Source organism: Lissotriton vulgaris, unplaced genomic scaffold (genome assembly GCF_964263255.1).
Source record: "Lissotriton vulgaris unplaced genomic scaffold, aLisVul1.2 SCAFFOLD_1673, whole genome shotgun sequence".
In the NCBI taxonomy this organism is placed as follows: domain Eukaryota; kingdom Metazoa; phylum Chordata; class Amphibia; order Caudata; family Salamandridae; genus Lissotriton; species Lissotriton vulgaris.
The window spans coordinates 159,039-180,730 of NW_028241535.1; the positions used below are offsets into that span (position 1 = coordinate 159,039).

At 41.0% G+C, this 21,692-nt stretch overlaps 27 non-coding genes across 27 annotated transcripts; 9 read left to right on the forward strand and 18 right to left on the reverse strand.

Annotated features, from left to right (window-relative positions):
• Nucleotides 1-404: 404 nt before the first annotated feature.
• TRNAT-UGU (transfer RNA threonine (anticodon UGU)) lies at nucleotides 405-476 on the reverse strand. Its single transcript has one exon. It is a non-coding gene; the product is annotated as a tRNA-Thr (tRNA).
• Nucleotides 477-1,477: 1,001 nt separating this feature from the next.
• TRNAI-UAU (transfer RNA isoleucine (anticodon UAU)) lies at nucleotides 1,478-1,572 on the forward strand. The gene is made up of 2 exons: nucleotides 1,478-1,515; nucleotides 1,537-1,572. It is a non-coding gene; the product is annotated as a tRNA-Ile (tRNA).
• Nucleotides 1,573-2,731: 1,159 nt separating this feature from the next.
• Nucleotides 2,732-2,803, reverse strand: TRNAT-UGU (transfer RNA threonine (anticodon UGU)). The gene has a single exon. It is a non-coding gene; the product is annotated as a tRNA-Thr (tRNA).
• Nucleotides 2,804-3,392: 589 nt separating this feature from the next.
• On the reverse strand, nucleotides 3,393-3,474 carry TRNAS-GCU (transfer RNA serine (anticodon GCU)). Its single transcript has one exon. It is a non-coding gene; the product is annotated as a tRNA-Ser (tRNA).
• A 289-nt stretch (nucleotides 3,475-3,763) lies between these two features.
• TRNAI-UAU (transfer RNA isoleucine (anticodon UAU)) lies at nucleotides 3,764-3,858 on the forward strand. Its single transcript has 2 exons — nucleotides 3,764-3,801; nucleotides 3,823-3,858. It is a non-coding gene; the product is annotated as a tRNA-Ile (tRNA).
• Nucleotides 3,859-5,029: 1,171 nt separating this feature from the next.
• TRNAT-UGU (transfer RNA threonine (anticodon UGU)) lies at nucleotides 5,030-5,101 on the reverse strand. Its single transcript has one exon. It is a non-coding gene; the product is annotated as a tRNA-Thr (tRNA).
• A 589-nt stretch (nucleotides 5,102-5,690) lies between these two features.
• Nucleotides 5,691-5,772, reverse strand: TRNAS-GCU (transfer RNA serine (anticodon GCU)). The gene has a single exon. It is a non-coding gene; the product is annotated as a tRNA-Ser (tRNA).
• A 289-nt stretch (nucleotides 5,773-6,061) lies between these two features.
• TRNAI-UAU (transfer RNA isoleucine (anticodon UAU)) lies at nucleotides 6,062-6,156 on the forward strand. Its single transcript has 2 exons — nucleotides 6,062-6,099; nucleotides 6,121-6,156. It is a non-coding gene; the product is annotated as a tRNA-Ile (tRNA).
• Nucleotides 6,157-7,326: 1,170 nt separating this feature from the next.
• TRNAT-UGU (transfer RNA threonine (anticodon UGU)) lies at nucleotides 7,327-7,398 on the reverse strand. Its single transcript has one exon. It is a non-coding gene; the product is annotated as a tRNA-Thr (tRNA).
• Nucleotides 7,399-7,987: 589 nt separating this feature from the next.
• Nucleotides 7,988-8,069, reverse strand: TRNAS-GCU (transfer RNA serine (anticodon GCU)). The gene has a single exon. It is a non-coding gene; the product is annotated as a tRNA-Ser (tRNA).
• A 289-nt stretch (nucleotides 8,070-8,358) lies between these two features.
• Nucleotides 8,359-8,453, forward strand: TRNAI-UAU (transfer RNA isoleucine (anticodon UAU)). The gene is made up of 2 exons: nucleotides 8,359-8,396; nucleotides 8,418-8,453. It is a non-coding gene; the product is annotated as a tRNA-Ile (tRNA).
• A 1,169-nt stretch (nucleotides 8,454-9,622) lies between these two features.
• Nucleotides 9,623-9,694, reverse strand: TRNAT-UGU (transfer RNA threonine (anticodon UGU)). Its single transcript has one exon. It is a non-coding gene; the product is annotated as a tRNA-Thr (tRNA).
• A 594-nt stretch (nucleotides 9,695-10,288) lies between these two features.
• TRNAS-GCU (transfer RNA serine (anticodon GCU)) lies at nucleotides 10,289-10,370 on the reverse strand. Its single transcript has one exon. It is a non-coding gene; the product is annotated as a tRNA-Ser (tRNA).
• Nucleotides 10,371-10,659: 289 nt separating this feature from the next.
• Nucleotides 10,660-10,754, forward strand: TRNAI-UAU (transfer RNA isoleucine (anticodon UAU)). Its single transcript has 2 exons — nucleotides 10,660-10,697; nucleotides 10,719-10,754. It is a non-coding gene; the product is annotated as a tRNA-Ile (tRNA).
• Nucleotides 10,755-11,924: 1,170 nt separating this feature from the next.
• On the reverse strand, nucleotides 11,925-11,996 carry TRNAT-UGU (transfer RNA threonine (anticodon UGU)). The gene has a single exon. It is a non-coding gene; the product is annotated as a tRNA-Thr (tRNA).
• A 589-nt stretch (nucleotides 11,997-12,585) lies between these two features.
• On the reverse strand, nucleotides 12,586-12,667 carry TRNAS-GCU (transfer RNA serine (anticodon GCU)). Its single transcript has one exon. It is a non-coding gene; the product is annotated as a tRNA-Ser (tRNA).
• A 289-nt stretch (nucleotides 12,668-12,956) lies between these two features.
• TRNAI-UAU (transfer RNA isoleucine (anticodon UAU)) lies at nucleotides 12,957-13,051 on the forward strand. The gene is made up of 2 exons: nucleotides 12,957-12,994; nucleotides 13,016-13,051. It is a non-coding gene; the product is annotated as a tRNA-Ile (tRNA).
• A 1,170-nt stretch (nucleotides 13,052-14,221) lies between these two features.
• Nucleotides 14,222-14,293, reverse strand: TRNAT-UGU (transfer RNA threonine (anticodon UGU)). The gene has a single exon. It is a non-coding gene; the product is annotated as a tRNA-Thr (tRNA).
• Nucleotides 14,294-14,882: 589 nt separating this feature from the next.
• Nucleotides 14,883-14,964, reverse strand: TRNAS-GCU (transfer RNA serine (anticodon GCU)). Its single transcript has one exon. It is a non-coding gene; the product is annotated as a tRNA-Ser (tRNA).
• A 289-nt stretch (nucleotides 14,965-15,253) lies between these two features.
• TRNAI-UAU (transfer RNA isoleucine (anticodon UAU)) lies at nucleotides 15,254-15,348 on the forward strand. The gene is made up of 2 exons: nucleotides 15,254-15,291; nucleotides 15,313-15,348. It is a non-coding gene; the product is annotated as a tRNA-Ile (tRNA).
• A 1,170-nt stretch (nucleotides 15,349-16,518) lies between these two features.
• TRNAT-UGU (transfer RNA threonine (anticodon UGU)) lies at nucleotides 16,519-16,590 on the reverse strand. Its single transcript has one exon. It is a non-coding gene; the product is annotated as a tRNA-Thr (tRNA).
• Nucleotides 16,591-17,179: 589 nt separating this feature from the next.
• TRNAS-GCU (transfer RNA serine (anticodon GCU)) lies at nucleotides 17,180-17,261 on the reverse strand. Its single transcript has one exon. It is a non-coding gene; the product is annotated as a tRNA-Ser (tRNA).
• Nucleotides 17,262-17,550: 289 nt separating this feature from the next.
• On the forward strand, nucleotides 17,551-17,645 carry TRNAI-UAU (transfer RNA isoleucine (anticodon UAU)). Its single transcript has 2 exons — nucleotides 17,551-17,588; nucleotides 17,610-17,645. It is a non-coding gene; the product is annotated as a tRNA-Ile (tRNA).
• A 1,201-nt stretch (nucleotides 17,646-18,846) lies between these two features.
• On the reverse strand, nucleotides 18,847-18,918 carry TRNAT-UGU (transfer RNA threonine (anticodon UGU)). Its single transcript has one exon. It is a non-coding gene; the product is annotated as a tRNA-Thr (tRNA).
• Nucleotides 18,919-19,507: 589 nt separating this feature from the next.
• Nucleotides 19,508-19,589, reverse strand: TRNAS-GCU (transfer RNA serine (anticodon GCU)). Its single transcript has one exon. It is a non-coding gene; the product is annotated as a tRNA-Ser (tRNA).
• Nucleotides 19,590-19,878: 289 nt separating this feature from the next.
• Nucleotides 19,879-19,973, forward strand: TRNAI-UAU (transfer RNA isoleucine (anticodon UAU)). The gene is made up of 2 exons: nucleotides 19,879-19,916; nucleotides 19,938-19,973. It is a non-coding gene; the product is annotated as a tRNA-Ile (tRNA).
• A 1,170-nt stretch (nucleotides 19,974-21,143) lies between these two features.
• On the reverse strand, nucleotides 21,144-21,215 carry TRNAT-UGU (transfer RNA threonine (anticodon UGU)). Its single transcript has one exon. It is a non-coding gene; the product is annotated as a tRNA-Thr (tRNA).
• Nucleotides 21,216-21,692: the final 477 nt, after the last annotated feature.

The window sequence follows — 21,692 nt, forward strand, 5'->3', positions numbered from 1 at the left end:
CTAAGAGCCGGGGTATCTGGGAGAAAAAGTGTTTTAAGGGGGATGAAGTTCATATCTCCTTGGTGAAATTTCTAGAGCCTTATTTCATTCTTTCTGTGGATGCAGACTCAGTCGGAACAGACGTCCTAGTCCTCGCTCTGCCTTTCAAAGGAACTTTAAATATGCATGGCTTATTTGGCTTTGCCCGGCTGGGCTTGCCCGGCGGGGTGAGAATGGCGTTTGTCAGGCGTTCGTCAGGCGATCGGAAGGGGTGAGGCAATAGTTTATGGTTCAATGGTTTTCATGAAGTCTTCTTGATAAGATGAAAGATGGAAAGGGAAGCTTGTCAATAAGCAAACTTAAGACAAGGTGTGACTCCTAGAAAGAATGACTTAAAAACAACATACAGAAACACACATATAAAAAGGCCCTGATGAGGCTTGAACTCATGACCCCTGGTTTACAAGACCAGTGCTCTACCACTGAGCTACAAGGCCAGTCTGCCTGCAGTTTGTAAATCGCAACATGTATTCTTACTGCGGTATGAAGATATCTATGATTTTGAGACTCTGTATGGAAATGCAGTTGCATTTGAATGTCTACATGCGTGCACAAATCGAAGAGCATGCTTAAGACACTTTTCTTGAAAGTAGGAAAAACTCCATTTTGATTTGAGAACATAAGAGTATTCACATTTATGACCATACTGAAAGCTCTAGTGAGTATGTCCGCAATCAGTGACAGATAGAGAACTCACTTATTAGAAGTGATCTGTCTCTGTGAGGCAGACAAATGTAAACACTCATACACTTGAGACGGCTGAAACTTTAGGAGTAAGAAATGCTTTCTTATCAGTCTATCTTTCCAAACTGGTTGGAAGGCCAGGAGTGAGGAATAGGCAATCCTCTGGACACTTCATGAAAGATCTAATTTCAATTAAGCACAAAATACTTCCCTTTATTTGACATAAATGCCATAATGGAATAGTCAGTTGGGCCCTTCTAGTGGATTATGGCAGTGTCTTGAAAGAGAGTGTAATTGTACTACAAGACATGCTCACCTTCAAAAGAGTGTCTGATGGCTTTCCGACGAAGGTGGGATTCGAACCCACGCGTGCAGAGCACAATGGATTAGCAGTCCATCGCCTTAACCACTCGGCCACCTCAATGGATTAGCAGTCCATCGCCTTAACCACTCGGCCACCTCGTCTGCCTTAGGAGCCTATATTTCATTTTTGGTGAAATTCTAACTATGTGCTAATTAAAAATAAGCATAAGTTTATCCTAGACTGTGTCAGAACGGCAAATGTATGGGGTGTTCAATAGACAGAGCACACGATATAGCAGAATTATCAAATCTATTCCATTTGGACTGTATTTTTAATAGTCATGATAACATGCTAGCATGTGAGTCGATCTTGCACAGTGAATAATGGAGCAGTGCAGTATCTACTTGGTTAGCACTAGATGGCTCAAATGGGGAGAAATGAAAACAGTGAGCTCCAGTGGCGCAATCGGTTAGCGCGTGGTACTTATACAGCAGTACTTGCACTGAGCCATGCTGAGGTTGTGAGTTCGAGCCTCACCTGGAGCAGTTGATTGGTTTTCATAAACCATTTCACTAAAAGTAAAGATTAGACTCAGAATAAAGACGGCTCTTGCTAGAGAGTCTTAACTTCTTTTCAGGATCTGCGTGTCCGACTCCTCCAGGTGCCAAATATCACATATCCTATGCGATGCTCCTTATAAACATTCAATGATGTACCATCTTGCATAGCATGCAAACACCACATCAGTGCATTTAAAAATACTTTTGTAGAATAATAAATATGATGAATACATTGTTGTCACGGGATAACCATAAACTGAGGAGCTGCAAACAGTGCTGTGTCAGCTACATACAATAAAATTTAACTCAAAGAAATATCAAAAGAAGAGCATCATCATATTAAAGTTTCTAGTCAACATAAGAGTTGCACCATAGCAGCTTATGGTGCTTTCTGCTCAGATTGTGCCTCCAATCCCACATTGACTTTTTAAGTTCTTTGCAATTTTAAAAAACAATTCCTGCTCAAAGCTAGCTTTTCAAAACCATTCAACCTATTACATTTATTTCTCTAACCTGTGAATGTGGTCCATGTTCTCTTTTCCTCATTCCCATCATGATACTCCCTTTCTGGAAACCAAGTTCACTTCTTTATACAGCCCACCCATCCAAGGTCACCAAATCTATGAAGCAATTCTGCTTTTTCTCACATTCTCTCCATGTACAAGATACCTTGTATCAATTGAATGGACAGCAGGAGAGGTGAATATTTATGGTTAGTGGGGGTGGGGTTTTGAAGATTAACCTCATTTGACTAAGAGCCGGGGTATCTGGGAGAAAAAGTATTTTAAGGGGGATGAAGTTCATATCTCCTTGGTGAAATTTCTAGAGCCTTATTTCATCCTTTCTGTGGATGCAGACTCAGTCGGAACAGACGTCCTAGTCCTCGCTCTGCCTTTCAAAGGAACTTTAAATATGCATGGCTTATTTGGCTTTGCCCGGCGGGGCTTGCCCGGCGGGGTGAGAATGGCGTTTGTCAGGCGTTCGTCAGGCGATCGGAAGGGGTGAGGCAATAGTTTATGGTTCAATGGTTTTCTTGATAAGATGAAAGATGGAAAGGGAAGCTTGTCAATAAGCAAACTTAAGACAAGGTGTGACTCCTAGAAAGAATGACTTAAAAAGAACATACAGAAACACACATATAAAAAGGCCCTGATGAGGCGTGAACTCATGACCCCTGGTTTACAAGACCAGTGCTCTGCCACTGAGCTACAAGGCCGGTTTGCCTGCAGTTTGTAAATCGCAACATGTATTCTTACTGCGGTATGAAGATATCTATGATTTTGAGACTCTGTATGGAAATGCAGTTGCATTTGAATGTCTACATGCGTGCACAAATCGAAGAGCATGCTTAAGACACTTTTCTTGAAAGTAGGAAAAACTCCATTTTGATTTGAGAACATAAGAGTATTCACATTTATGACCATACTGAAAGCTCTAGTGAGTATGTCCGCAATCAGTGACAGATAGAGAACTCACTTATTAGAAGTGATCTGTCTCTGTGGGGCAGACAAATGTAAACACTCATACACTTGAGACGGCTGAAACTTTAGGAGTAAGAAATGCTTTCTTATCAGTCTATCTATCCAAACTGGTTGGAAGGCCAGGAGTGAGGAATAGGCAATCCTCTGGACACTTCATGAAAGATCTAATTTCAATTAAGCACAAAATACTTCCCTTTATTTGACATAAATGCCATAATGGAATAGTCAGTTGGGCCCTTCTAGTGGATTATGGCAGTGTCTTGAAAGAGAGTGTAATTGTACTACAAGACATGCTCACCTTCAAAAGAGTGTCTGATGGCTTTCCGACGAAGGTGGGATTCGAACCCACGCGTGCGGAGCACAATGGATTAGCAGTCCATCGCCTTAACCACTCGTCCACCTCGTCTGCCTTAGGGGCCTATATTTCATTTTTGGTGAAATTTTAACTATGTGCTAATTAAAAATAAGCATAAGTTTATCCTAGACTGTGTCAGAACGGCAAATGTATGGGGTGTTCAATAGACAGAGCACACGATATAGCAGAATTATCAAATCTATTCCATTTGGACTGTATTTTTATTGGTCATGATAACATGCTAGCATGTGAGTCGATCTTGCACAGTGAATAATGGAGCAGTGCAGTATCTACTTGGTTAGCACTAGATGGCTCAAATGGGGAGAAATGAAAACCGTGAGCTCCAGTGGCGCAATCGGTTAGCGCGCGGTACTTATACAGCAGTACTTGCACTGAGCCATGCCGAGGTTGTGAGTTCGAGCCTCACCTGGAGCAGTTGATTGGTTTTCATAAACCATTTCACTAAAAGTAAAGATTAGACTCAGAATAAAGACGGCTCTTGCTAGAGAGTCTTAACTTCTTTTCAGGATCTGCGTGTCCGACTCCTCCAGGTGCCAAATATCACATATCCTATGCGATGCTCCTTATAAACATTCAATGATGTACCATCTTGCATAGCATGCAAACACCACATCAGTGCATTTAAAAATACTTTTGTAGAATAATAAATATGATGAATACATTGTTGTCACGGGATAACCATAAACTGAGGAGCTGCAAACAGTGCTGTGTCAGCTACATACAATAAAATTTAACTCAAAGAAATATCAAAAGAAGAGCATCATCATATTAAAGTTTCTAGTCAACATAAGAGTTGCACCATAGCAGCTTATGGTGCTTTCTGCTCAGATTGTGCCTCCAATCCCACATTGACTTTTTTAGTTCTTTGCAATTTTAAAAAACAATTCCTGCTCAAAGCTAGCTTTTCAAAACCATTCAACCTATTACATTTATTTCTCTAACCTGTAAATGTGGTCCATGTTCTCTTTTCCTCATTCCCATCATGATACTCCCTTTCCAGAAACCAAGTTCACTTCTTTATCCAGCCCACCCATCCAAGGTCACCAAATCTATGAAGCAATTCTGCTTTTTCTCACATTCTCTCCATGTACAAGATACCTTGTATCAATTGAATGGACAGCAGGAGAGGTGAATATTTATGGTTAGTGGGGGTGGGGTTTTGAAGATTAACCTCATTTGACTAAGAGCCGGTTGTATCTGGGAGAAAAAGTATTTTAAGGGGGATGAAGTTCATATCTCCTTGGTGAAATTTCTAGAGCCTTATTTCATCCTTTCTGTGGATGCAGACTCAGTCGGAACAGACGTCCTAGTCCTCGCTCTGCCTTTCAAAGGAACTTTAAATATGCATGGCTTATTTGGCTTTGCCCGGCGGGGCTTGCCCGGCGGGGTGAGAATGGCGTTTGTCAGGCGTTCGTCAGGCGATCGGAAGGGGTGAGGCAATAGTTTATGGTTCAATGGTTTTCATGAAGTCTTCTTGATAAGATGACAGATGGAAAGGGAAGCTTGTCAATAAGCAAACTTAAGACAAGGTGTGACTCCTAGAAAGAATGACTTAAAAACAACATACAGAAACACACATATAAAAAGACCCTGATGAGGCTTGAACTCATGACCCCTGGTTTACAAGACCAGTGCTCTGCCACTGAGCTACAAGGCCGGTCTGCCTGCAGTTTGTAAATCGCAACATGTATTCTTACTGCGGTATGAAGATATCTATGATTTTGAGACTCTGTATGGAAATGCAGTTGCATTTGAATGTCTACATGCGTGCACAAATCGAAGAGCATGCTTAAGACACTTTTCTTGAAAGTAGGAAAAACTCCATTTTGATTTGAGAACATAAGAGTATTCACATTTATGACCATACTGAAAGCTCTAGTGAGTATGTCCGCAATCAGTGACAGATAGAGAACTCACTTATTAGAAGTGATCTGTCTCTGTGGGGCAGACAAATGTAAACACTCATACACTTGAGACGGCTGAAACTTTAGGAGTAAGAAATGCTTTCTTATCAGTCTATCTATCCAAACTGGTTGGAAGGCCAGGAGTGAGGAATAGGCAATCCTCTGGACACTTCATGAAAGATCTAATTTCAATTAAGCACAAAATACTTCCCTTTATTTGACATAAATGCCATAATGGAATAGTCAGTTGGGCCCTTCTAGTGGATTATGGCAGTGTCTTGAAAGAGAGTGTAATTGTACTACGAGACATGCTCACCTTCAAAAGAGTGTCTGATGGCTTTCCGACGAAGGTGGGATTCGAACCCACGCGTGCAGAGCACAATGGATTAGCAGTCCATCGCCTTAACCACTCGGCCACCTCGTCTGCCTTAGGGGCCTATATTTCATTTTTGGTGAAATTTTAACTATGTGCTAATTAAAAATAAGCATAAGTTTATCCTAGACTGTGTCAGAACGGCAAATGTATGGGGTGTTCAATAGACAGAGCACACGATATAGCAGAATTATCTAATCTATTCCATTTGGACTGTATTTTTATTGGTCATGATAACATGCTAGCATGTGAGTCGATCTTGCACAGTGAATAATAGAGCAGTGCAGTATCTACTTGGTTAGCACTAGATGGCTCAAATGGGGAGAAGTGAAAACAGTGAGCTCCAGTGGCGCAATCGGTTAGCGCGCGGTACTTATACAGCAGTACTTGCACTGAGCCATGCCGAGGTTGTGAGTTCGAGCCTCACCTGGAGCAGTTGATTGGTTTTCATAAACCATTTCACTAAAAGTAAAGATTAGACTCAGAATAAAGACGGCTCTTGCTAGAGAGTCTTAACTTCTTTTCAGGATCTGCGTGTCCGACTCCTCCAGGTGCCAAATATCACATATCCTATGCGATGCTCCTTATAAACATTCAATGATGTACCATCTTGCATAGCATGCAAACACCACATCAGTGCATTTAAAAATACTTTTGTAGAATAATAAATATGATGAATACATTGTTGTCACGGGATAACCATAAACTGAGGAGCTGCAAACAGTGCTGTGTCAGCTACATACAATAAAATTTAACTCAAAGAAATATCAAAAGAAGAGCATCCTCATATTAAAGTTTCTAGTCAACATAAGAGTTGCACCATAGCAGCTTATGGTGCTTTCTGCTCAGATTGTGCCTCCAATCCCACATTGACTTTTTTAGTTCTTTGCAATTTTAAAAAACAATTCCTGCTCAAAGCTAGCTTTTCAAAACCATTCAACCTATTACATTTATTTCTCTAACCTGTGAATGTGGTCCATGTTCTCTTTTCCTCATTCCCATCATGATACTCCCTTTCCAGAAACCAAGTTCACTTCTTTATCCAGCCCACCCATCCAAGGTCACCAAATCTATGAAGCAATTCTGCTTTTTCTCACATTCTCTCCATGTACAAGATACCTTGTATCAATTGAATGGACAGCAGGAGAGGTGAATATTTATGGTTAGTGGGGGTGGGGTTTTGAAGATTAACCTCATTTGACTAAGAGCCGGGGTATCTGGGAGAAAAAGTATTTTAAGGGGGATGAAGTTCATATCTCCTTGGTGAAATTTCTAGAGCCTTATTTCATCCTTTCTGTGGATGCAGACTCAGTCGGAACAGACGTCCTAGTCCTCGCTCTGCCTTTCAAAGGAACTTTAAATATGCATGGCTTATTTGGCTTTGCCCGGCAGGGCTTGCCCGGCGGGGTGAGAATGGCGTTTGTCAGGCGTTCGTCAGGCGATCGGAAGGGGTGAGGCAATAGTTTATGGTTCAATGGTTTTCATGAAGTCTTCTTGATAAGATGAAAGATGGAAAGGGAAGCTTGTCAATAAGCAAACTTAAGACAAGGTGTGACTCCTAGAAAGAATGACTTGAAAACAACATACAGAAACACACATATAAAAAGGCCCTGATGAGGCTTGAACTCATGACCCCTGGTTTACAAGACCAGTGCTCTGCCACTGAGCTACAAGGATGGTCTGCCTGCAGTTTGTAAATCGCAACATGTATTCTTACTGCGGTATGAAGATATCTATGATTTTGAGACTCTGTATGGAAATGCAGTTGCATTTGAATGTCTACATGCGTGCACAAATCGAAGAGCATGCTTAAGACACTTTTCTTGAAAGTAGGAAAAACTCCATTTTGATTTGAGAACATAAGAGTATTCACATTTATGACCATACTGAAAGCTCTAGTGAGTATGTCCGCAATCAGTGACAGATAGAGAACTCACTTATTAGAAGTGATCTGTCTCTGTAGGGCAGACAAATGTAAACACTCATACACTTGAGACGGCTGAAACTTTAGGAGTAAGAAATGCTTTCTTATCAGTCTATCTATCCAAACTGGTTGGAAGGCCAGGAGTGAGGAATAGGCAATCCTCTGGACACTTCATGAAAGATCTAATTTCAATTAAGCACAAAATACTTCCCTTTATTTGACATAAATGCCATAATGGAATAGTCAGTTGGGCCCTTCTAGTGGATTATGGCAGTGTCTTGAAAGAGAGTGTAATTGTACTACGAGACATGCTCACCTTCAAAAGAGTGTCTGATGTCTTTCCGACGAAGGTGGGATTCGATCCCACGCGTGTAGAGCACAATGGATTAGCAGTCCATCGCCTTAACCAATCGGCCACCTCGTCTGCCTTAGGAGCCTATATTTCATTTTTGGTGAAATTCTAACTATGTGCTAATTAAAAATAAGCATAAGTTTATCCTAGACTGTGTCAGAACGGCAAATGTATGGGGTGTTCAATAGACAGAGCACACGATATAGCAGAATTATCAAATCTATTCCATTTGGACTGTATTTTTAATAGTCATGATAACATGCTAGCATGTGAGTCGATCTTGCACAGTGAATAATGGAGCAGTGCAGTATCTACTTGGTTAGCACTAGATGGCTCAAATGGGGAGGAATGAAAACAGTGAGCTCCAGTGGTGCAATCGGTTAGCGCGCGGTACTTATACAGCAGTACTTGCACTGAGCCATGCCGAGGTTGTGAGTTCGAGCCTCACCTGGAGCAGTTGATTGGTTTTCATAAACCATTTCACTAAAAGTAAAGATTAGAATCAGAATAAAGACGGCTCTTGCTAGAGAGTCTTAACTTCTTTTCAGGATCTGCGTGTCCGACTCCTCCAGGTGCCAAATATCACATATCCTATGCGATGCTCCTTATAAACATTCAATGATGTACCATCTTGCATAGCATGCAAACACCACATCAGTGCATTTAAAAATACTTTTGTAGAATAATAAATATGATGAATACATTGTTGTCACGGGATAACCATAAACTGAGGAGCTGCAAACAGTGCTGTGTCAGCTACATACAATAAAATTTAACTCAAAGAAATATCAAAAGAAGAGCATCATCATATTAAAGTTTCTAGTCAACATAAGAGTTGCACCATAGCAGCTTATGGTGCTTTCTGCTCAGATTGTGCCTCTAATCCCACATTGACTTTTTTAGTTCTTTGCAATTTTAAAAAACAATTCCTGCTCAAAGCTAGCTTTTCAAAACCATTCAACCTATTACATTTATTTCTCTAACCTGTGAATGTGGTCCATGTTCTCTTTTCCTCATTCCCACATGATACTCCCTTTCCGGAAACCAAGTTCACTTCTTTATCCAGCCCACCCATCCAAGGTCACCAAATCTATGAAGCAATTCTGCTTTTTCTCACATTCTCTCCATGTACAAGATACCTTGTATCAATTGAATGGACAGCAGGAGAGGTGAATATTTATGGTTAGTGGGGGTGGGGGTTTGAAGATTAATCTCATTTGACTAAGAGCCGGGGTATCTGGGAGAAAAAGTATTTTAAGGGGGATGAAGTTCATATCTCCTTGGTGAAATTTCTGGAGCCTTATTTCATCCTTTCTGTGGATGCAGACTCAGTCGGAACAGACGTCCTAGTCCTCGCTCTGCCTTTCAAAGGAACTTTAAATATGCATGGCTTATTTGGCTTTGCCCGGCAGGGCTTGCCCGGTGGGGTGAGAATGGCGTTTGTCAGGCGTTCGTCAGGCGATCGGAAGGGGTGAGGCAATAGTTTATGGTTCAATGGTTTTCATGAAGTCTTCTTGATAAGATGAAAGATGGAAAGGGAAGCTTGTCAATAAGCAAACTTAAGACAAGGTGTGACTCCTAGAAAGAATGACTTGAAAACAACATACAGAAACACACATATAAAAAGGCCCTGATGAGGCTTGAACTCATGACCCCTGGTTTACAAGACCAGTGCTCTGCCACTGTGCTACAAGGCCGGTCTGCCTGCAGTTTGTAAATCGCAACATGTATTCTTACTGCGGTATGAAGATATCTATGATTTTGAGACTCTGTATGGAAATGCAGTTGCATTTGAATGTCTACATGCGTGCACAAATCGAAGAGCATGCTTAAGACACTTTTCTTGAAAGTAGGAAAAACTCCATTTTGATTTGAGAACATAAGAGTATTCACATTTATGACCATACTGAACTGAAAGCTCTAGTGAGTATGTCCGCAATCAGTGACAGATAGAGAACTCACTTATTAGAAGTGATCTGTCTCTGTGGGGCAGACAAATGTAAACACTCATACACTTGAGACGGCTGAAACTTTAGGAGTAAGAAATGCTTTCTTATCAGTCTATCTATCCAAACTGGTTGGAAGGCCAGGAGTGAGGAATAGGCAATCCTCTGGACACTTCATGAAAGATCTAATTTCAATTAAGCACAAAATACTTCCCTTTATTTGACATAAATGCCATAATGGAATAGTCAGTTGGGCCCTTCTAGTGGATTATGGCAGTGTCTTGAAAGAGAGTGTAATTGTACTACGAGACATGCTCACCTTCAAAAGAGTGTCTGATGGCTTTCCGACGAAGGTGGGATTCGAACCCACGCGTGCAGAGCACAATGGATTAGCAGTCCATCGCCTTAACCACTCGGCCACCTCGTCTGCCTTGGGGGCCTATATTTCATTTTTGGTGAAATTCTAACTATGTGCTAATTAAAAATAAGCATAAGTTTATCCTAGACTGTGTCAGAACGGCAAATGTATGGGGTGTTCAATAGACAGAGCACACGATATAGCAGAATTATCAAATCTATTCCATTTGGACTGTATTTTTAATTGTCATGATAACATGCTAGCATGTGAGTCGATCTTGCACAGTGAATAATGGAGCAGTGCAGTATCTACTTGGTTAGCACTAGATGGCTCAAATGGGGAGAAATGAAAACAGTGAGCTCCAGTGGCGCAATCGGTTAGCGCGCGGTACTTATACAGCAGTACTTGCACTGAGCCATGCCGAGGTTGTGAGTTCGAGCCTCACCTGGAGCAGTTGATTGGTTTTCATAAACCATTTCACTAAAAGTAAAGATTAGACTCAGAATAAAGACGGCTCTTGCTAGAGAGTCTTAACTTCTTTTCAGGATCTGCGTGTCCGACTCCTCCAGGTGCCAAATATCACATATCCTATGCGATGCTCCTTATAAACATTCAATGATGTACCATCTTGCATAGCATGCAAACACCACATCAGTGCATTTAAAAATACTTTTGTAGAATAATAAATATGATGAATACATTGTTGTCACGGGATAACCATAAACTGAGGAGCTGCAAACAGTGCTGTGTCAGCTACATACAATAAAATTTAACTCAAAGAAATATCAAAAGAAGAGCATCATCATATTAAAGTTTCTAGTCAACATAAGAGTTGCACCATAGCAGCTTATGGTGCTTTCTGCTCAGATTGTGCCTCCAATCCCACATTGACTTTTTTAGTTCTTTGCAATTTTAAAAAACAATTCCTGCTCAAAGCTAGCTTTTCAAAACCATTCAACCTATTACATTTATTTCTCTAACCTGTGAATGTGGTCCATGTTCTCTTTTCCTCATTCCCATCATGATACTCCCTTTCCGGAAACCAAGTTCACTTCTTTATCCAGCCCACCCATCCAAGGTCACCAAATCTATGAAGCAATTCTGCTTTTTCTCACATTCTCTCCATGTACAAGATACCTTGTATCAATTGAATGGACAGCAGGAGAGGTGAATATTTATGGTTAGTGGGGGTGGGGTTTTGAAGATTAACCTCATTTGACTAAGAGCCGGGGTATCTGGGAGAAAAAGTATTTTAAGGGGGATGAAGTTCATATCTCCTTGGTGAAATTTCTAGAGCCTTATTTCATCCTTTCTGTGGATGCAGACTCAGTCGGAACAGACGTCCTAGTCCTCGCTCTGCCTTTCAAAGGAACTTTAAATATGCATGGCTTATTTGGCTTTGCCCGGCAGGGCTTGCCCGGCGGGGTGAGAATGGCGTTTGTCAGGCGTTCGTCAGGCGATCGGAAGGGGTGAGGCAATAGTTTATGGTTCAATGGTTTTCATGAAGTCTTCTTGATAAGATGAAAGATGGAAAGGGAAGCTTGTCAATAAGCAAACTTAAGACAAGGTGTGACTCCTAGAAAGAATGACTTGAAAACAACATACAGAAACACACATATAAAAAAGCCCTGATGAGGCTTGAACTCATGACCCCTGGTTTACAAGACCAGTGCTCTGCCACTGTGCTACAAGGCCAGTCTGCCTGCAGTTTGTAAATCGCAACATGTATTCTTACTGCGGTATGAAGATATCTATGATTTTGAGACTCTGTATGGAAATGCAGTTGCATTTGAATGTCTACATGCGTGCACAAATCGAAGAGCATGCTTAAGACACTTTTCTTGAAAGTAGGAAAAACTCCATTTTGATTTGAGAACATAAGAGTATTCACATTTATGACCATACTGAAAGCTCTAGTGAGTATGTCCGCAATCAGTGACAGATAGAGAACTCACTTATTAGAAGTGATCTGTCTCTGTGGGGCAGACAAATGTAAACACTCATACACTTGAGACGGCTGAAACTTTAGGAGTAAGAAATGCTTTCTTATCAGTCTATCTATCCAAACTGGTTGGAAGGCCAGGAGTGAGGAATAGGCAATCCTCTGGACACTTCATGAAAGATCTAATTTCAATTAAGCACAAAATACTTCCCTTTATTTGACATAAATGCCATAATGGAATAGTCAGTTGGGCCCTTCTAGTGGATTATGGCAGTGTCTTGAAAGAGAGTGTAATTGTACTACAAGACATGCTCACCTTCAAAAGAGTGTCAGATGGCTTTCCGACGAAGGTGGGATTCGAACCAACGCATGCAGAGCACAATGGATTAGCAGTCCATCGCCTTAACCACTCGGCCACCTCGTCTGCCTTAGGAGCCTATATTTCATTTTTGGTGAAATTCTAACTATGTGCTAATTAAAAATAAGCATAAGTTTATCCTAGACTGTGTCAGAACGGCAAATGTATGGGGTGTTCAATAGACAGAGCACACGATATAGCAGAATTATCAAATCTATTCCATTTGGACTGTATTTTTAATAGTCATGATAACATGCTAGCATGTGAGTCGATCTTGCACAGTGAATAATGGAGCAGTGCAGTATCTACTTGGTTAGCACTAGATGGCTCAAATGGGGAGAAATGAAAACAGTGAGCTCCAGTGGCGCAATCGGTTAGCGCGCGGTACTTATACAGCAGTACTTGCACTGAGCCATGCCGAGGTTGTGAGTTCGAGCCTCACCTGGAGCAGTTGATTGGTTTTCATAAACCATTTCACTAAAAGTAAAGATTAGACTCAGAATAAAGACGGCTCTTGCTATAGAGTCTTAACTTCTTTTCAGGATCTGCGTGTCCGACTCCTCCAGGTGCCAAATATCACATATCCTATGCGATGCTCCTTATAAACATTCAATGATGTACCATCTTGCATAGCATGCAAACACCACATCAGTGCATTTAAAAATACTTTTGTAGAATAATAAATATGATGAATACATTGTTGTCACGGGATAACCATAAACTGAGGAGCTGCAAACAGTGCTGTGTCAGCTACATACAATAAAATTTAACTCAAAGAAATATCAAAAGAAGAGCATCATCATATTAAAGTTTCTAGTCAACATAAGAGTTGCACCATAGCAGCTTATGGTGCTTTCTGCTCAGATTGTGCCTCCAATCCCACATTGACTTTTTTAGTTCTTTGCAATTTTAAAAAACAATTCCTGCTCAAAGCTAGCTTTTCAAAACCATTCAACCTATTACATTTATTTCTCTAACCTGTGAATGTGGTCCATGTTCTCTTTTCCTCATTCCCATCATGATACTCCCTTTCCGGAAACCAAGTTCACTTCTTTATCCAGCCCACCCATCCAAGGTCACCAAATCTATGAAGCAATTCTGCTTTTTCTCACATTCTCTCCATGTACAAGATACCTTGTATCAATTGAATGGACAGCAGGAGAGGTGAATATTTATGGTTAGTGGGGGTGGGGTTTTGAAGATTAACCTCATTTGACTAAGAGCCGGGGTATCTGGGAGAAAAAGTATTTTAAGGGGGATGAAGTTCATATCTCCTTGGTGAAATTTCTAGAGCCTTATTTCATCCTTTCTGTGGATGCAGACTCAGTCGGAACAGACGTCCTAGTCCTCGCTCTGCCTTTCAAAGGAACTTTAAATATGCATGGCTTATTTGGCTTTGCCCGGCAGGGCTTGCCCGGCGGGGTGAGAATGGCGTTTGTCAGGCGTTCGTCAGGCGATCGGAAGGGGTGAGGCAATAGTTTATGGTTCAATGGTTTTCATGAAGTCTTCTTGATAAGATGAAAGATGGAAAGGGAAGCTTGTCAATAAGCAAACTTAAGACAAGGTGTGACTCCTAGAAAGAATGACTTGAAAACAACATACAGAAACACACATATAAAAAGGCCCTGATGAGGCTTGAACTCATGACCCCTGGTTTACAAGACCAGTGCTCTGCCACTGTGCTACAAGGCCAGTCTGCCTGCAGTTTGTAAATCGCAACATGTATTCTTACTGCGGTATGAAGATATCTATGATTTTGAGACTCTGTATGGAAATGCAGTTGCATTTGAATGTCTACATGCGTGCACAAATCGAAGAGCATGCTTAAGACACTTTTCTTGAAAGTAGGAAAAACTCCATTTTGATTTGAGAACATAAGAGTATTCACATTTATGACCATACTGAAAGCTCTAGTGAGTATGTCCGCAATCAGTGACAGATAGAGAACTCACTTATTAGAAGTGATCTGTCTCTGTGGGGCAGACAAATGTAAACACTCATACACTTGAGACGGCTGAAACTTTAGGAGTAAGAAATGCTTTCTTATCAGTCTATCTATCCAAACTGGTTGGAAGGCCAGGAGTGAGGAATAGGCAATCCTCTGGACACTTCATGAAAGATCTAATTTCAATTAAGCACAAAATACTTCCCTTTATTTGACATAAATGCCATAATGGAATAGTCAGTTGGGCCCTTCTAGTGGATTATGGCAGTGTCTTGAAAGAGAGTGTAATTGTACTACAAGACATGCTCACCTTCAAAAGAGTGTCTGACGGCTTTCCGACGAAGGTGGGATTCGAACCCACGCATGCAGAGCACAATGGATTAGCAGTCCATCGCCTTAACCACTCGGCCACCTCGTCTGCCTTAGGAGCCTATATTTCATTTTTGGTGAAATTCTAACTATGTGCTAATTAAAAATAAGCATAAGTTTATCCTAGACTGTGTCAGAACGGCAAATGTATGGGGTGTTCAATAGACAGAGCACACGATATAGCAGAATTATCAAATCTATTCCATTTGGACTGTATTTTTAATAGTCATGATAACATGCTAGCATGTGAGTCGATCTTGCACAGTGAATAATGGAGCAGTGCAGTATCTACTTGGTTAGCACTAGATGGCTCAAATGGGGAGAAATGAAAACAGTGAGCTCCAGTGGCGCAATCGGTTAGCGCGCGGTACTTATACAGCAGTACTTGCACTGAGCCATGCCGAGGTTGTGAGTTCGAGCCTCACCTGGAGCAGTTGATTGGTTTTCATAAACCATTTCACTAAAAGTAAAGATTAGACTCAGAATAAAGACGGCTCTTGCTATAGAGTCTTAACTTCTTTTCAGGATCTGCGTGTCCGACTCCTCCAGGTGCCAAATATCACATATCCTATGCGATGCTCCTTATAAACATTCAATGATGTACCATCTTGCATAGCATGCAAACACCACATCAGTGCATTTAAAAATACTTTTGTAGAATAATAAATATGATGAATACATTGTTGTCACGGGATAACCATAAACTGAGGAGCTGCAAACAGTGCTGTGTCAGCTACATACAATAAAATTTAACTCAAAGAAATATCAAAAGAAGAGCATCATCATATTAAAGTTTCTAGTCAACATAAGAGTTGCACCATAGCAGCTTATGGTGCTTTCTGCTCAGATTGTGCCTCCAATCCCACATTGACTTTTTTAGTTCTTTGCAATTTTAAAAAACAATTCCTGCTCAAAGCTAGCTTTTCAAAACCATTCAACCTAATACATTTATTTCTCTAACCTGTAAATGTGGTCCATGTTCTCTTTTCCTCATTCCCATCATGATACTCCCTTTCCAGAAACCAAGTTCACTTCTTTATCCAGCCCACCCATCCAAGGTCACCAAATCTATGAAGCAATTCTGCTTTTTCTCACATTCTCTCCATGTACAAGATACCTTGTATCAATTGAATGGACAGCAGGAGAGGTGAATATTTATGGTTAGTGGGGGTGGGGTTTTGAAGATTAACCTCATTTGACTAAGAGCCGGGGTATCTGGGAGAAAAAGTTTTTTAAGGGGGATGAAGTTCATATCTCCTTGGTGAAATTTCTAGAGCCTTATTTCATCCTTTCTGTGGATGCAGACTCAGTCGGAACAGACGTCCTAGTCCTCGCTCTGCCTTTCAAAGGAACTTTAAATATGCATGGCTTATTTGGCTTTGCCCGGCGGGGCTTGCCCGGCGGGGTGAGAATGGCGTTTGTCAGGCGTTCGTCAGGCGATCGGAAGGGGTGAGGCAATAGTTTATGGTTCAATGGTTTTCATGAAGTCTTCTTGATAAGATGAAAGATGGAAAGGGAAGCTTGTCAATAAGCAAACTTAAGACAAGGTGTGACTCCTAGAAAGAATGACTTAAAAACAACATACAGAAACACACATATAAAAAGACCCTGATGAGGCTTGAACTCATGACCCCTGGTTTACACGACCAGTGCTCTGCCACTGAGCTACAAGGCCGGTCTCCCTGCAGTTTGTAAATCGCAACATGTATTCTTACTGCGGTATGAAGATATCTATGATTTTGAGACTCTGTATGGAAATGCAGTTGCATTTGAATGTCTACATGCGTGCACAAATCGAAGAGCATGCTTAAGACACTTTTCTTGAAAGTAGGAAAAACTCCATTTTGATTTGAGAACATAAGAGTATTCACATTTATGACCATACTGAAAGCTCTAGTGAGTATGTCCGCAATCAGTGACAGATAGAGAACTCACTTATTAGAAGTGATCTGTCTCTGTGGGGCAGACAAATGTAAACACTCATACACTTGAGACGGCTGAAACTTTAGGAGTAAGAAATGCTTTCTTATCAGTCTATCTATCCAAACTGGTTGGAAGGCCAGGAGTGAGGAATAGGCAATCCTCTGGACACTTCATGAAAGATCTAATTTCAATTAAGCACAAAATACTTCCCTTTATTTGACATAAATGCCATAATGGAATAGTCAGTTGGGCCCTTCTAGTGGATTATGGCAGTGTCTTGAAAGAGAGTGTAATTGTACTACGAGACATGCTCACCTTCAAAAGAGTGTCTGATGGCTTTCCGACGAAGGTGGGATTCGAACCCACGCGTGCAGAGCACAATGGATTAGCAGTCCATCGCCTTAACCACTCGGCCACCTCGTCTGCCTTAGGGGCCTATATTTCATTTTTGGTGAAATTTTAACTATGTGCTAATTAAAAATAAGCATAAGTTTATCCTAGACTGTGTCAGAACGGCAAATGTATGGGGTGTTCAATAGACAGAGCACACGATATAGCAGAATTATCAAATCTATTCCATTTGGACTGTATTTTTATTGGTCATGATAACATGCTAGCATGTGAGTCGATCTTGCACAGTGAATAATGGAGCAGTGCAGTATCTACTTGGTTAGCACTAGATGGCTCAAATGGGGAGAAGTGAAAACAGTGAGCTCCAGTGGCGCAATCGGTTAGCGCGCGGTACTTATACAGCAGTACTTGCACTGAGCCATGCCGAGGTTGTGAGTTCGAGCCTCACCTGGAGCAGTTGATTGGTTTTCATAAACCATTTCACTAAAAGTAAAGATTAGACTCAGAATAAAGACGGCTCTTGCTAGAGAGTCTTAACTTCTTTTCAGGATCTGCGTGTCCGACTCCTCCAGGTGCCAAATATCACATATCCTATGCGATGCTCCTTATAAACATTCAATGATGTACCATCTTGCATAGCATGCAAACACCACATCAGTGCATTTAAAAATACTTTTGTAGAATAATAAATATGATGAATACATTGTTGTCACGGGATAACCATAAACTGAGGAGCTGCAAACAGTGCTGTGTCAGCTACATACAATAAAATTTAACTCAAAGAAATATCAAAAGAAGAGCATCATCATATTAAAGTTTCTAGTCAACATAAGAGTTGCACCATAGCAGCTTATGGTGCTTTCTGCTCAGATTGTGCCTCCAATCCCACATTGACTTTTTTAGTTCTTTGCAATTTTAAAAAACAATTCCTGCTCAAAGCTAGCTTTTCAAAACCATTCAACCTATTACATTTATTTCTCTAACCTGTGAATGTGGTCCATGTTCTCTTTTCCTCATTCCCATCATGATACTCCCTTTCCAGAAACCAAGTTCACTTCTTTATCCAGCCCACCCATCCAAGGTCACCAAATCTATGAAGCAATTCTGCTTTTTCTCACATTCTCTCCATGTACAAGATACCTTGTATCAATTGAATGGACAGCAGGAGAGGTGAATATTTATGGTTAGTGGGGGTGGGGTTTTGAAGATTAACCTCATTTGACTAAGAGCCGGGGTATCTGGGAGAAAAAGTATTTTAAGGGGGATGACGTTCATATCTCCTTGGTGAAATTTCTAGAGCCTTATTTCATCCTTTCTGTGGATGCAGACTCAGTCGGAACAGACGTCCTAGTCCTCGCTCTGCCTTTCAAAGGAACTTTAAATATGCATGGCTTATTTGGCTTTGCCCGGCAGGGCTTGCCCGGCGGGGTGAGAATGGGTTTGGGGCTTGCCCGGCGGGGTGAGAATGGCGTTTGTCAGGCGTTCGTCAGGCGATCGGAAGGGGTGAGGCAATAGTTTATGGTTCAATGGTTTTCATGAAGTCTTCTTGATAAGATGAAAGATGGAAAGGGAAGCTTGTCAATAAGCAAACTTAAGACAAGGTGTGACTCCTAGAAAGAATGACTTGAAAACAACATACAGAAACACACATATAAAAAGGCCCTGATGAGGCTTGAACTCATGACCCCTGGTTTACAAGACCAGTGCTCTGCCACTGAGCTACAAGGATGGTCTGCCTGCAGTTTGTAAATCGCAACATGTATTCTTACTGCGGTATGAAGATATCTATGATTTTGAGACTCTGTATGGAAATGCAGTTGCATTTGAATGTCTACATGCGTGCACAAATCGAAGAGCATGCTTAAGACACTTTTCTTGAAAGTAGGAAAAACTCCATTTTGATTTGAGAACATAAGAGTATTCACATTTATGACCATACTGAAAGCTCTAGTGAGTATGTCCGCAATCAGTGACAGATAGAGAACTCACTTATTAGAAGTGATCTGTCTCTGTGGGGCAGACAAATGTAAACACTCATACACTTGAGACGGCTGAAACTTTAGGAGTAAGAAATGCTTTCTTATCAGTCTATCTATCCAAACTGGTTGGAAGGCCAGGAGTGAGGAATAGGCAATCCTCTGGACACTTCATGAAAGATCTAATTTCAATTAAGCACAAAATACTTCCCTTTATTTGACATAAATGCCATAATGGAATAGTCAGTTGGGCCCTTCTAGTGGATTATGGCAGTGTCTTGAAAGAGAGTGTAATTGTACTACGAGACATGCTCACCTTCAAAAGAGTGTCTGATGGCTTTCCGACGAAGGTGGGATTCGAACCCACGCGTGCAGAGCACAATGGATTAGCAGTCCATCGCCTTAACCACTCGGCCACCTCGTCTGCCTTAAGGGCCTATATTTCATTTTTGGTGAAATTTTAACTATGTGCTAATTAAAAATAAGCATAAGTTTATCCTAGACTGTGTCAGAACGGCAAATGTATGGGATGTTCAATAGACAGAGCACACGATATAGCAGAATTATCAAATCTATTCCATTTGGACTGTATTTTTAATAGTCATGATAACATGCTAGCATGTGAGTCGATCTTGCACAGTGAATAATGGAGCAGTGCAGTATCTACTTGGTTAGCACTAGATGGCTCAAATGGGGAGAAATGAAAACAGTGAGCTCCAGTGGCGCAATCGGTTAGCGCGCGGTACTTATACAGCAGTACTTGCACTGAGCCATGCCGAGGTTGTGAGTTCGAGCCTCACCTGGAGCAGTTGATTGGTTTTCATAAACCATTTCACTAAAAGTAAAGATTAGACTCAGAATAAAGACGGCTCTTGCTAGAGAGTCTTAACTTCTTTTCAGGATCTGCGTGTCCGACTCCTCCAGGTGCCAAATATCACATATCCTATGCGATGCTCCTTATAAACATTCAATGATGTACCATCTTGCATAGCATGCAAACACCACATCAGTGCATTTAAAAATACTTTTGTAGAATAATAAATATGATGAATACATTGTTGTCACGGGATAACCATAAACTGAGGAGCTGCAAACAGTGCTGTGTCAGCTACATACAATAAAATTTAGCTCAAAGAAATATCAAAAGAAGAGCATCATCATATTAAAGTTTCTAGTCAACATAAGAGTTGCACCATAGCAGCTTATGGTGCTTTCTGCTCAGATTGTGCCTCCAATCCCACATTGACTTTTTTAGTTCTTTGCAATTTTAAAAAACAATTCCTGCTCAAAGCTAGCTTTTCAAAACCATTCAACCTATTACATTTATTTCTCTAACCTGTGAATGTGGTCCATGTTCTCTTTTCCTCATTCCCATCATGATACTCCCTTTCCGGAAACCAAGTTCACTTCTTTATCCAGCCCACCCATCCAAGGTCACCAAATCTATGAAGCAATTCTGCTTTTTCTCACATTCTCTCCATGTACAAGATACCTTGTATCAATTGAATGGACAGCAGGAGAGGTGAATATTTATGGTTAGTGGGGGTGGGGTTTTGAAGATTAACCTCATTTGACTAAGAGCCGGGGTATCTGGGAGAAAAAGTATTTTAAGGGGGATGAAGTTCATATCTCCTTGGTGAAATGTCTAGAGCCTTATTTCATCCTTTCTGTGGATGCAGACTCAGTCGGAACAGACGTCCTAGTCCTCGCTCTGCCTTTCAAAGGAACTTTAAATATGCATGGCTTATTTGGCTTTGCCCGGCGGGGCTTGCCCGGCGGGGTGAGAATGGCGTTTGTCAGGCGTTCGTCAGGCGATCGGAAGGGGTGAGGCAATAGTTTATGGTTCAATGGTTTTCATGAAGTCTTCTTGATAAGATGAAAGATGGAAAGGGAAGCTTGTCAATAAGCAAACTTAAGACAAGGTGTGACTCCTAGAAAGAATGACTTAAAAACAACATACAGAAACACACATATAAAAAGGCCCTGATGAGGCTTGAACTCATGACCCCTGGTTTACAAGACCAGTGCTCTACCACTGAGCTACAAGGCCAGTCTGCCTGCAGTTTGTAAATCGCAACATGTATTCTTACTGCGGTATGAAGATATCTATGATTTTGAGACTCTGTATGGAAATGCAGTTGCATTTGAATGTCTACATGCGTGCACAAATCGAAGAGCATGCTTAAGACACTTTTCTTGAAAGTAGGAAAAACTCCATTTTGATTTGAGAACATGAGAGTATTCACATTTATGACCATACTGAAAGCTCTAGTGAGTATGTCCGCAATCAGTGACAGATAGAGAACTCACTTATTAGAAGTGATCTGTCTCTGTGGGGCAGACAAATGTAAACACTCATACACTTGAGACGGCTGAAACTTTAGGAGTAAGAAATGCTTTCTTATCAGTCTATCTATCCAAACTGGTTGGAAGGCCAGGAGTGAGGAATAGGCAATCCTCTGGACACTTCATGAAAGATCTAATTTCAATTAAGCACAAAATACTTCCCTTTATTTGACATAAATGC